The sequence below is a fragment of the Oncorhynchus clarkii genome, chromosome 19 (genome assembly GCF_045791955.1).
Source record: "Oncorhynchus clarkii lewisi isolate Uvic-CL-2024 chromosome 19, UVic_Ocla_1.0, whole genome shotgun sequence".
In the NCBI taxonomy this organism is placed as follows: domain Eukaryota; kingdom Metazoa; phylum Chordata; class Actinopteri; order Salmoniformes; family Salmonidae; genus Oncorhynchus; species Oncorhynchus clarkii.
In genome coordinates this window covers 38805917-38819640 of record NC_092165.1, presented here as the reverse complement: position 1 = coordinate 38819640, position 13724 = coordinate 38805917, and the positions used below count along the sequence as shown (strand labels likewise).

Here is a 13724-nt window from a genome sequence, read left to right as displayed (position 1 = left end):
GATACCAAATTAAACATATTATACCATGGATTTGTTGAATCCTTGTTTCTGATTGGCTTGAAGGGCATTCGAGAGTGTGCATTATTTTCCTAACGCACGGTATATTTGCGTGGTAGAATTCATTCTTACATGTTCGAGCTGCTTTGGAAAGTAAAAGTCGAATTGAAAACATTATTGGCATTGTTGAATTAGATTTTTCTAATGTAAAGCTAGGACTAATGATTTGGTTAGTTAAACGACCAAGTCTGTGTTTGGCAACTAATGTAGCTATCTAAAAAACTTGCTAGCTACTTCAGCGGATGTTGAACACATTTCTACCAGCAAATTAACACATTTCTAGTGTCAAAATGTGTTAAATTATAACCATGGTATAAAATGATAATCCACATGGGGCTCGATGCGTTGTCTGGAAAATAATGCAACTCCGTGGAAGGTCAGTTCCACTCCACTAGCGAGTCGTGGAACACACCTAGCACATGGTGTGATCACCGTCCTGTGGTTAAAAAAAAAAAAAACTTGTTGAGCAAGCAACACTAAAGTGCAAAGCTCAGCTTTTTCCTCAGCAAGTGGATGTGAGTCTAAAAAGCTACCTGCTAGCAAAAGTACAGTCACATTCAGCAAAAACAAGTGAAAGTGTACAATGAATGATTCAAAAACCATGTACATTAAATATTTATTGACCCGCCATTAATGCATTTTAAAAATGTAACAAGCGGACAGTTAGAGGGAAAATGTCCATTCTTAAAGGTGGAAAAGATTTGTCAATGACGGCCTCTTCAATAACAGAAAGTATTCTTAACTGGATATGTCTTCAACGTGTAGGCCAGTAAATGTAAACTTTTCAAGGAAGTGCTAGGCCACTGACTGGAGCCACTAGTAGTGGACTGGTGCTGTTAAAAAAAACATAGCCCTCCACTCCGGCCCTCGCTGGGTTATTTCTAAAGCCTGTGAGATCAGAGTATACACAGGGTTGAGGGTTGGGCTGGTTGGAGGGAGGGAGGGACTGCAACCATATGACTCCAGTAATACTGACCACACTGGGAAGGGGGAGGAGTCTGACCTGGTTCCACCACTAAAGACTAAGACTCGTACACCTGCAAGACGGTTTCACCGAAATTAGATTTAGTGTAAGAGGTTTAAAAGCGGGATAGTTGGGAAACCAATTTCAGTAATACCAAGCAAACAGAAAACGTCAAATGACTTTTCTCAAAGCTGAAGAAACAGATTAATTTCAGCAGAAAGTCTCAGTGGATCATAGCGTACTGAATGTGTGCGTGTTGAGAAAGAGGGAGAGGAAAAGAGAGAGAGCAAATGAGAGCTCAAGCAAATCCTGGGAAAGAGAGAAGGTAATTCTCAGGGAAGTAGAGTCCCACGGGAGTGAGTGGCAGGCTGAGAGTCCACAGCCTTCCAGGGAAAAAAAGGAAATGGAATCATCTGTCTGCCTGTTGCTGGTGATCATTCTAGGCTAGGGGGAAAGTGCAGCCTCATCATTATTAAGAACAGCAGCAACATTGCTTCAACAGGCCGGGAAGTGGGCATGTTGCCCCCAGTGACAGACCGGAGCCTTGGAGAAGGACAAAGTACTGTTGCATCATTCAGCACACTGTAATCCTGATAGCCTCATACTCACATTTCTAGTCATCTGCCCTTTATTCTACACTGCTGCCGTAATTCAGTCTTGAAGTTTATTCAGCCAATACTGAATAATATATGACAGTGAACAGCAGTGGGATTATTAAATATACTGAGTCGCACTCTGGTTCTGCTCCACCTACCTCTTTCCCGAGGTGCTGAGTGGTGTGCCCAGGCTCAGAGGGACATTGGTAGGTTTGCAGAATTGTCCAGTCAGCCTCTGGGCTCCAGGGGTGGCTCCTTTTGGGGACTGTGCTATCTGGCGGGCTGGACTAGTGCTGGGCTTAACGTTCAGCTCCTTTAGGATGTCGTAGTTGATTTTAGTGGACATTTTCTTCTGTTCCAGCATCTTCTCTATAGCCTCGTTTGCCATGCTGGCATGGATCAGAACCTTCTTTTTGGAGGCCGAACTCTTGGGCTGCAGGGCACACAATGGGGTTTCAAATCACCCAGTACCTTGTCAATTGCAATTACTTAGGACACATTGGTTCTTTAGCTCATTGTACAGTTTTAACTATACTTTGCACAATGAAGGGATGCTCTAGCTATGCTACATTATATGGGACGGGGCTGATTGTGACATTGGACAGCATGGCATACGGTTGTTGGATCAGTGCTTTCAAAGCCTCCACACCTCATTAGCTATATGTTGCGCTGCAGTTAATCTAGCTAGTTAAAACCAGAGAGCAGATGTTGGACCTAACAAAGGGCCTGGGCCTTGCCAAACCCCGACGTGAAATGAGAGAGAAACCCATTGGAGGGGAAAATATGCGCACACACATTGACACACGAGAGCTTAGTGTCTGTCTGTTCGGCAGCGAGAGTGCTCAGAGGGCTTTAGCAAACCCAGGCCATCCCGAGCTCATTGCTTCTTTAGACTGGCAGGATGTTGTTGATTTACCTTCTCCTTGTAAATCCCCAGCTCCTTCTCTTTCGCTATCCTCTCTTCCTTTCCTGAAAGTATAAATGTGGATTGGGGATTAAATTGGGATTGTAATTATCAGTAAGGAGAGTCTAGACAAAACAGTATATTAAAATATGTACATAGTGTGGTGTGGCTGAACCTTTCAAGTAGTCTTCGTTCTGTTTCATCCAAAGCTCAGTCTTGATTTTCACCTCTGTCATTCAGGAGATACTGCAGTGAAGGGAAGTACATAAATTACCTTAGTTATTCATTTCCAGTTTTTATTCACTGGCAATCCTGTCATTTCAGAATGAGTGGATGTTTCAATAGAAGGTGCCCTCTAAATGTCAAAATGCAGAACATACCAGCTCAATCTCATCATCATCAATACCACTTAGGTCGAGCTCTCCATTTTCAGTGTCCCCATCTGAAAAATAAATTAGACCTCATCATCATCCTCATTATTATTGTTGTAGGTTCTCAGGTAAGTCAACTCACTCTGGGAGAAAGAGAGAAATTGCAACAGATAACACTTTACAAAACACTCATCAATTGTGTTTCTGCAAAGAAAATTGTGCCTGGATTTGTATCAGTAAATAATAAGCACAGCAACTTCTGATGACAATAACTAATAGGCTTAACTCTGCTTTAAGTTGATCTGCCTGTACAGAGTTTATTTTCAATTACGATGTGCTTTCAAGATTGCAGTACGCTTTATTTTGTTGCTGAAACAACAATTTGCATTTTGATGTGAGACAATGGATGCCTGAGCTGCATTTCCATTTTTACCCTCCTTCCTCTGATGATTACTCAGGTTGTCAGAGAAGAAACAGCCACCTTTATGCCGAGACAAGACAGGAGATCGTTCAAATCCCAGCGCACTCAACACTTCAACGATGGAAGGGGGGGGGGGGGGGGGGGAAAACTAGTTCCACAAAGGAAAAGTTTTGATTACCTTTGATAATGGAGACAAAAAGGATGGAGGGTTTGACTTCGGAAAGAATGGAAAAATAAATACAACAGCTTTCACACTCTTCTCCTTGATTAGCCATTTTCCAATAAAGTAGGACTCCGTCACCTGCCTAAAGACATCAGACACAGTCCCAGTCAAAGGGAAGAGGAGAATCGCGTCTTAAGAGGCAATATGTTGCAGGTTTATGGGAGTCGTTTAACTTCTGTCAGCTCCCGGTCTTTTGACGTGTTCAGAGAGCCCTCCTTCCCCGGGTTCACACTTCAAAGCCGTGCCAAAAGCATCCACAGGCAGCCTTCCCAGTTAATTAAGGAGAGACAGGTGCACAGGACACACACACACACACACACCACACACACACACACACACCTTCAAGGTTGGGGTATAGTGAATTGCAATAATACTACAGAAGCAATCCAGCCAGTCGAGTTCAGTTGAGTAGCAGCTAGCCTCTCAAAAGAGCTACACAGATACAGTGGGGCAAAAAAGTACTTAGTCAGCCACCAATTGTGCAAGTTCTCCCACTTAAAAAGATGAGGCCTGTATTTTTCATCATATGTACACTTCAACTATGACAGACAAAATTAGAAAAAAAATCCAGAAAATCCTTTATTTTTTATTTTTAATGAATTTATTTGCAAATTATGGTGGAAAATAAGTATTTGGTCAATAACAAAAGTTTCTCATTACTTTGTTAAATACCCTTTGTTGGCAATGACAGAGGTCAAACGTTTTCTGTAAGTCTTCACAAGGTTTTCACACACTGTTGCTTGTATTTTGGCCCATTCCTCCATGCAGATCTCCTCTAGAGCAGTGATGTTTTGGGGCTGTTGCTGGGCAACACGGACTTTCAACTCCCTCCAAAGATTTTCTATGGGGTTGAGATCTGGAGACTGGCTAGGCCACTCCAGGACCTTGAAATGCTTCTTACGAAGCCACTCCTTCGTTGCCCGGGCGGTGTGTTTGAGATCATTGTCATGCTGAAAGACCCAGCCACGTTTCATCTTCAATGCCCTTGCTGATGGAAGGAAGTTTTCACTCAAAATCTCACGATACATGGCCCCATTCATTCTTTCCTTTACACGGATCAGTCGTGCTGGTCCCTTTGCAGAAAGACAGCCCCAAAGCATGATGTTTCCACCCCCATGCTTCACAGTAGGTATGGTGTTCTTTGGATGCAACTCAGCATTCTTTGTCCTCCAAACACGACGAGTTGAGTTTTTACCAAAAAGTTATATTTTGGTTTCATCTGACCATATGACATTCTCCCAATCTTCTTCTAGATCAACCAAATGCTCTCTAGCAAACTTCAGACGGGCCTGGACATGTCTGCCACTGCAGGGACGATCTCCGACTGGGAAAAGCTCTGACCTGAAGATTACTGATGTCATGATTCAACCTTGTTTTTTCCTCCAAATTCCCAGTTGTCTTGAAAGCACCATAAATCCAGATAATGCCAGACTTTGATGCAAGTTTGATGATAAAATTTGCCCACAAGGACCGCCGCACCACCTTCCTGTTCAAGTGAGGACAACACAAGGTGAGTCCGAAATTGTATTGTATGCTGCTGCATAATGATGTAATACGCCAGGGAGATAGTATTACTTTCTTAGCTACAGTATACATAAGTGTATGTTGTGTAGTAAGCTGTTAGCAGTCCATGTACCTCACCATAATACATTTGGTCCCTTTTTCCCTCTTATTTTCACCTACTGTTCTGACTTGGTCGTGTTTTAGAGAAATGTAATAATTTAATATTGTAAGAGCTTTCATTAATGTATTGTTTTGTGTTGTGTAATAGCCTTGCATCTTTACATGCTAGAATCGTACTTAGCAGCTCTGAACGGTGTTGGCAGTCAAGCTCTTTTGTGTTCACACAGAAAAACGTGGAAGGCGTCAGCCCCTCATCAACTCAAATGTTGCTATTTTGTAGAAAGCCCTTGTTGATACTAGCCAGATGGCGAAAGCTAGATAACTACCTAGAAAGATGACTTAGAAACAATTGAATTCACTCTCCATAGTACCATACTGCCAGCCCATAGCCAAATGTTTAGCTAGCTAGCTAGCTAGCTAACGTTAGCATTTTCGCTAGCTTGCACAACAGTTACACTGCACTAACTTGTCAGCTGTTTCATGGAAACTTGCTAATCCATTGTAATTTAATTATAATGTCAATACTAGCTACAGTGGTTTGTTAGCTTAGTCTAAGGCACTGCATTGCAGTGCTAGAGGCGTCACTACAGATCCAGGTTCGATCCCGGGCTGTGTTGGAGCTGAACGCGACCAGGAGACCCATGCGGCTGCGCACAATTGGCCAAGCGTCGTCTGGGTTAGGGGAGGGTTTGGCTGGCTGGGATGTCCTTGTCCCATCGCGCTCTAGCGACTCCTTGTGGCGGCCAGGCAAATGCGCGCTGACTTCGGTCACCAGCTGTATGGTATTTCCTCCGATGCAGCTGGCTTCCGGGTTAAGTGAGCAGTGTGTCAAGAAGCAGTGCGGCTTGGCAGGGTCGTGTTTCAGAGGACGCATGGCTCTTTAACATCGCCTCTCCTGAGTCCGTACAGGAGTTGCAGCGATCGGACAAGACTAACTACCATTTGGATATTACAACATTGGAGAGAACGGGGTTTTAATTTAACAATGAATTTGATTAAAATAACATAGCTAATTTACATACACAACAAATAAAGCCTGATATTGCGCAAGCCATTTCTACAAACATTTGAATGCTTAAGGTGACGCACATCTGTGCCAGATTAGGAATAAGCCTACTGCTCGTTGGTCAGCATGCGAAACTGAGGTTGTCAGGCATGCAAAATGACTTCTAGAATAATGAGTGTCAACACAATTACATGCTTACTTCGACACTGGAGGACGCAGTTGTTAAAAAATAGCTATTTTCAGAAGGTAGAAAGAAAGTAATTTGACTAACAACAAAAAAGAAAAAGTGAACCGGTGATTCATAACGTTTGAATCGATTTTCTGACCAATGCATGAATCGGTTTGGGGTCCCGCAGACCATATCTTATACATTTGAACAGGGACCGATGTATTTCGGTGAATTGTTCCATCTCTAAAATTTCGCTCTGCCCCTCCCCAGCACCTAGTCCTGGGCTGGCTGACGGGAGCCTGAGGAGTTTTGGCAGAATCTCAAGTACCCCCAGATCCCAGCACAAGGCACAGCACACCCTGCATATCAATGCCATGAGCCCCAGGATTTCTTGGGCCTTTCCTTTTCCAGGGAACATTTATTTTCCAGCAGATTCCCCTCCCCCTGGAGCACTCTGGAATGCACTCTCAATCCACCACAGAGGAGAGGGAGGCAAGGAGGAGGAAGCGGAGGAATAGACCACTGTCAGATCATCAATTGTGTGGGCAAGTTAAAAACACCCCATTCTGTCCAGATCCTCAGATATGGGTAACCTGACTCGTGCTCACCCCTACCCCAATCCCCACTCCCCCGCACGGCTCGGTCTCAGGCAGCCTAACTGATGGCTCACCCCCATTCCCCGCACGGCTTGGTCTCAGACGGCCTGCCTGTGATGTGGTCAGATTAGACGCTACACCGCAAAGCTTCACTGATATAAATAAAGAAAAGAAACATGCCCTCAGGAACAAACCCTAGCAGGTGGAGAGAGCCTTTTGAAGATGGAGAGAAAGAGAAAGAAGAAGAGCATCGCTGAAGTTCATTGATCTCCTTGAGCCCATATTTCATTTCAGTCTTCAGAGGAGCGGGGGAAAAAAAGTGTGGTTCAGCAAATGACAGGGACCATCGGTGCTGGTGTCTGCCGTTCCTTCTCACCTGCATCCTCCTCCCCTCTCCACTCTCCACAAACAAAAGACTCTCCAGAGTTTGTGTGATCCTCGGGATGAATCAGCTAGTGACATGGTGCTGCTCACGGTGGATCACTATTACCTAGACTTCAAGACTACCTTGATGTTCCCAACAACACTGCTCCAAGCATATCAAACACAGCCTTTCCCTTAACCTGAGAACATGACAAGCCTCATCATTCTCAAAAGTTTCCATTCAGAACCAGCAATCGTATCAAATAGACTACATGGCAGCTTTGCCCTGAAGACAGCCAAACAAGAAGAGCAGAGAGAAAAAAAAGAAGAAGTGTAATACTCTCCATGACTGACAGGGGAAGGCCAGGCTGAGGCGAGGAGAAGTGCACCCATTAAAATGTGACCTCCCTAACCTTGACAGAGCCCAGACAGACCCTACTCCCACTCAGCCACCTGCTCCTCATGCCTGGGCCCCTGCACTGAGCCAGAGAGGGAAGGAGTGCAAGAGAGATCGAGACAGAGGGAGATCGAAAGGGAGCTAGTGAGAGATAGTGCTGCTGGGGGCAGGGCATTGTGCTGGTTCATCATATTGAGCGCATCTCTAGTACTCAACCTTGGGAGACAGGGATCCACCAGGCATTACAGCCCACTTCATTATCCTTCCCAAGCCTTTAACAAATCTGAATTCTGTGTGGTTATCTTTTTCTGATAAGAATCAATTTGATGAAAATACTGTTTCAAAGGCTTCCTTGCAGACAGGCCATGCGTAGCCAATGTGATTTAAAGGATACTTATTTTTTTTATCCGGATATTTTCTACCTGCAGGCTGCAATGTATTTATTTGTTGGCTTTATGTCAGCTATTTTCACATAATGGCAATAGAAGTAAAATTTTAGATCTGTACCATTTTCATTTAGATATCATTTTGATTAACCACATGACATTGACTTTGAGATGAAGACTTCCAAATTAAACTGTTCCACAAAAATGTGCTTATGAAAATCATAACTAGCACGCAGATCAATAGAAATTATACAATAACTTGGCACTCCACATGGAAAAGGTTGCCGACGACTGGTGTAGCCGGCAAATTCAGGAGCTTAACGGCAAACAGCTGGAGGAGAAGGGTCAGGGGGACGGGAACAGGTATAATTCCCCTTCTGGTTAGGCTATACTGATATCTGGCTACCTCTTTAGTAACATGTGAGTCTTCATTTTTAATTGCAGTGCTTAAAGCATCAGACAAGCTCAGCATAGTAGTTTTATTCAGTATAGTAGTCTTTATATATAGAAAAATACACGTTTAAAAATGTTGACCAATTGACTTGTTGAAAGAACAGTCGACTCTCGGTCAACTAATATTTTTGTTGTTGTTGGGGACTGTCCTACTTCTGACCCTATACTGCATCAAGGACATTCTGTGGTGAATGTCCTGAAAACCATCAATCTGGTGCCTTGTGTGTGGCATGCGTGATATAACAGCCTGAGGCCGCATGGTAAACGGCTGCCGTCATCTCCACTCAGGTTGGGAGCTGCAGACACACCGTTTCCCTTCCCTCCCCAGGCCAGGGAGACGGATCATGTCTCCCTGGCCTCTCTCTGGTCAGATGACATGTCACAGACTATGATGCAGCATCTCACCAAGCCTAGGAAATACTACTACAGCTCTTCAGAAAACACACATATTTCAGCCTGGTTTCACATTCAAAAAAGGGCTTTGTGAGACTTGCTGAAAAAGTATAGTAGAGACAGAGGCTTAAAATAAATACTAGAATGTTTTTATTTCTTCCACATTTTAGTATATCTCTGTGTTGTCATCAGTCATCATCCCACCACACCATTCTCAGAGTGGCTGGCCATCCAGCCATCTGTCAAGCTGGCCCCAGTTCTACTGTACCGCCCCCAAGCATTGTAAACACCCCACATCCCGCCTCCTCACTGTGGAATTGAGGCATCCATAGCTGTCAGAGACAGAGTGTAATGACTAAACGGAGGATGGGTGTGTGTATGTGTGGGTGGAGGTTAGTTCTGTCTGACCTCTCTATGATTGCCTTTTTGTTAAATGGAAGGAGGATAGAAAAGCTGGGGTGTTTACAATGGACTACATTTTTTTTAAGGCTAGCTCGGGTAGGTTGGTCACATGGATAGAGTGTGGTGCTACGGATGCAGTAAACATTTGATTCTATTCCACCTTTAATAGCTTCTAAATATATATTTTAACAGCCAAAATGAATAAGCGGTGTTCCCATCATTGCTCAGTTAGATCTGCTGTAAGACATTCTCACACACAGGTCGTTATAAATTGGTAGGTTTAGCTATAAGTGTCCAGAGTAGTAGTTGTAGTCTTAGAATTGAAGAGGCAGGATTTCTGCTTGGGTGAGTCTATTTACAAATGGCTTTAAGCACTGGCAGCAATGCACAACTTCAGTCTTTGGGTGACTAATGGTTATCAACACCTGACAGATGTGGGGAAAACGAGGCGTGAGTTTGGTTTCTGGGCAATCAACAACTGAAATTAAAGTGCTGAGATTAGAATTGCAAAACTACCGGTAATTTACCAAAGTTACCAGAATGTTCAGAGAATAGAGGTGAAACAGAGAGAAAACGGAAAGGAAGGCAGGCTAACGTTTTATATCTGTGTCCATATTGTCCATGAGTTTGCAGTGGATAGGTCATATGGTTCAAGAGGAAATAGCCTAATTAATGAAAAAAAGCATCTAAATCAACAATAGCATTTGTCAGAAACATACTTTTCCAACTACTTACTTTTTTCACAACTGCCACTAGTTGTGCCAAAACAGACATATTGACATAGAACACTTTTTATAAAAGTATTTTTTTTAAATACAAAATCATGCTGAAACCCTCATATTAAAACACCAATGGTATTCACTAAGTTGATGATACTAAATATATAAAGGCCACACAGAGGGCCATAGATCACCTGTGTTAATCTGAAGTACCCAAAATGTATTGTGATAAAATAAAAAAACATTCAAGTTACAAAAGTTCTGATAGTTAACTGGTAAAATATAGAAAGTCACCAGTAATACTGTATACCCTCCCTTTGCAACCCTAGCTAGATTCACCTACATTCAGAAGCCAACACTTTTAAAACAGCCCTTGCGGAGCGCTGACATTCCCAGACCATAAAAGCAGAGCCGTTTAAAAAGTGCCAGAGGTTGACTTTGCTCAGTGAGGCAGTTAAGGTCAGCCAAAAGTCATCGATTGGATTAAGTGCCTGGATGAAAGCACTTCAATCAATGCCTGCTCTAAATGGTACAGGACAGTGCTCCCTTAAGACAAAACTATGTAGACCAGGGCCGCCGGCAAACGTGTGGCGGGCAGGCATTTGCCACAGCACTTTTCAGTTAAAAAAATAAAATAATAATAATAATTATTCAACCTTTTTTTAAACTAGTCAGTGAAAAACAAATTCTTATTTACAATGACGGCCTAGGAACAAGTGGGTTAACTGCCTTATTCAGGGGCAGAACAACAGATTTTTACCATGTCAGCTCGGGGACTAGATCTAGCAACCTTTTAAACTCAGCAAAAATGAAACATCCTCTCACTGTCAACTGTGTTTATTTTCAGCAAACTTAACTGTTAAATATTTGTATGAACATAAGATTAAGTAACTGAGACAAACTGAACAAGTTCCACAGACATGTGACTAACATAAATGGAATAATGTGTCCCTGAACAAAGGGGGGTGGGGTCAAAATCAAAAGTCAGTCAGTATCTGGTGTGGCCACCAGCTGCATTAAGTACTGCAGTGCATCTCCTCCTCATGGACTGTACCAGATTTGCCAGTTCTTGCTGTGAGATGTTACCCACTCTTCCAACAGGGCACCTGCAAGTTCCTCAGCCCTCACCCTTTAATCCAACAGTTCCCAGGCGTGCTCAATTGGATTGAGATCCGGGCTCTTCGCTGGCCATGGCAGAACACTGACATTCCGGTCTTGGGTGGCATTGTCATTCTGGAGGGTCATGTCAGGATGAGCCTGCAGGAAGGGTACCACATGAGGGAGGAGGATGTCTTCCCTGTAACGCACAGTGTTGAGATTGCCTGCAATGACAACAAGCTCAGTCCGATGATGCTGTGACACACCGCCCCAGACCATGACGGACCCTCCACCTCCAAATCGATCCCGCTTCAGAGTACAGGCCTTGGTGTAACGCTCATTCCTTCGACGATAAACGTGAATCCGACCATCACGCCTGGTGAGACAAAACCGCGACTCGTCAGTGAAGAGCACTTTTTGCCAGTCCTGTCTGGTCCAGCGACAGTGGGTTTGTGCACATCGGTGACGTTGTTGCCGGTGATGTCTGGTGAGGACCTGCCTTACAACAGGCCTACAAGCCCTCAGTCCAGCCTCTCTCAGCCTATTGCGGACAGTCTGAGCACTGATGGAGGGATTGTGCATTCCTGGTGTAACTCGGGCAGTTGTTGCCATCCTGTACCTGCCCCGCAGGTGTGATGTTCAGATGTACCGATCCTGTGCAGGTGTTGTTACACATGGTCTGCCACTGCGAGGACGATCAGCTGTCCGTCCTGTCTCCCTGTAGCGCTATCTTAGGCGTCTCACAGTATGGACATAGCAATTTATTGCCCTGGCCACATCCGCAGACCTCATGCCTCCTTGCAGCATGCCTAAGGCACGTTCACGCACATGAGCAGGGACCCTGGGCATATATCTTTTGGTGTTTTTCAGAGTCAGTAGAAAGGCCTCTTAGTGTCCTAAGTTTCCATAACTGTGACCTTAATTGCATACCGTCTGTAAGCTGTTAGTGTCTTAACGACCATTCCACAGGTGCATGTTCATTAATTGTTTATGGTTAAATGAACATGCATGGGAAACAGTGTTTAAAGCCTTTACAATGAAGACCTGTGAAGTTATGGATTTTTTAAAATTATCTTTGAAAGACAGGGTCCTGAAAAAGGGACGTTTATTTTTTTGCTGAGTTTAGTTACTAGCTCAACATTCTAACGGGCTGCAGGTAGCCTAATGGTTAGAGTGTTAGACTTGTAACAGAAAGGTTGCAAGATTGAATCCCCGAGCTGACAAGGTAAAAATCTGTCGTTCTGCCCCTGAACAAGGCAGTAGATCCACTGTTCCTAGGCTGTCATTGAAAATAAAAATGTGTTCTTAACCGACTTGCCTAGTAAAATAAAAAATTAAATAACCACTTGGCTACCTGCCGCCTAAGTCAGTTGGGGCAGTTTTGGTTTAATAAAAATAGACGCAGAAGCTTCGAAAAAAAGACTTGCATTACCTAATGATTCATCAACTCACGCACAATTAGTAGCCTATTTGTCCTTCCCATCAGAGTGCTGCAGGTTGTGTGTGTGTAGGGTTGCACATTTTGAGGAATATTCAGAGGTGGAAAATTCATATTTATACCATTTAAAATGTAGATGTTTTTTGCATAGGATATACAGTTGAAGTCGGAATTTCACATACACTTAGGTTGGAGTCATTAAAACTGTTTTTTCAACCAATACACAAATTTCTTGTTAACAAACTATAGTTTTGGCAAGTCGGTTAGGACATCTACTTTGTGCATGACACAAGTAATCTTTCCAACAATTGTTTACAGACAGCTTATTTCACTGCATCACAATTCCAGTGGGTCAGAAGTTTACATACACTAAGTTGACTGTGCCTTTAAACAGCTTGAAAAATTCCAGAAAATTATGTCATGGCTTTAGAAGCTTCTGATAGGATAATTGACATAATTTGAGTCAAATTGGAGGTGTACCTGTGGATGTGTTTCAAGGCCTACCTTCAAAAAGTGCCTCTTTGCTTGACATCATGGGAAAAATCAAAAGAAATCAGCCAATATATATATTTATTTTTGTAGACCTCCAGAAGTCTGGTTCATCCTTGGGAGCAATTTCCAAACGCCTGAAGGTACCACGTTCATCTGTACAAACAATAGTATGCAAGTATAAACACCATGGGACCACACAGCCGTCATACCGCTCAGGAAGGAGACACGTTTTTTTCTCCTAGAGATGAATGTACTTTGGTGCGAAAAGTGCAAATCAATCCCAGAACAACAGCAAAGGACCTTGTGAAGATGCTGGAGGAAACAGGTACAGAAGTATCTATATCTACAGTAAAATGAGTTCTATAAATCGACAGCAAGGAAGAAGCCACTGCTCCAAAACAGCCATAAAAAAGCCAGACTACGGTTTGCAACTGCACATGGGGACAAAGATGGTACTTTTTGGAGAAATGTCCTCTGGTCTGATGAAATAAAAATAGAACAGTTTGGCCATAATGACCATCGTTATGTTTGGAGGAAAAAGGGGAAGGCTTGCAAGCCGTAGAACACCATCCCAACCATGAAGCACGGGGGTGGCAGCATCATGTTGTGGGGGTGCTTTGCTGCAGGAGGGACTGGTGCACTTCACAAAATAG

General features: G+C 43.4%; 1 pseudogene; it reads right to left on the bottom strand.

Annotated features, from left to right (window-relative positions):
- Nucleotides 1–1771: 1771 nt before the first annotated feature.
- Nucleotides 1772–13724, bottom strand: part of LOC139374480 (transcription factor IIIB 90 kDa subunit-like) — a 34065-nt pseudogene continuing 22112 nt past the window's right edge.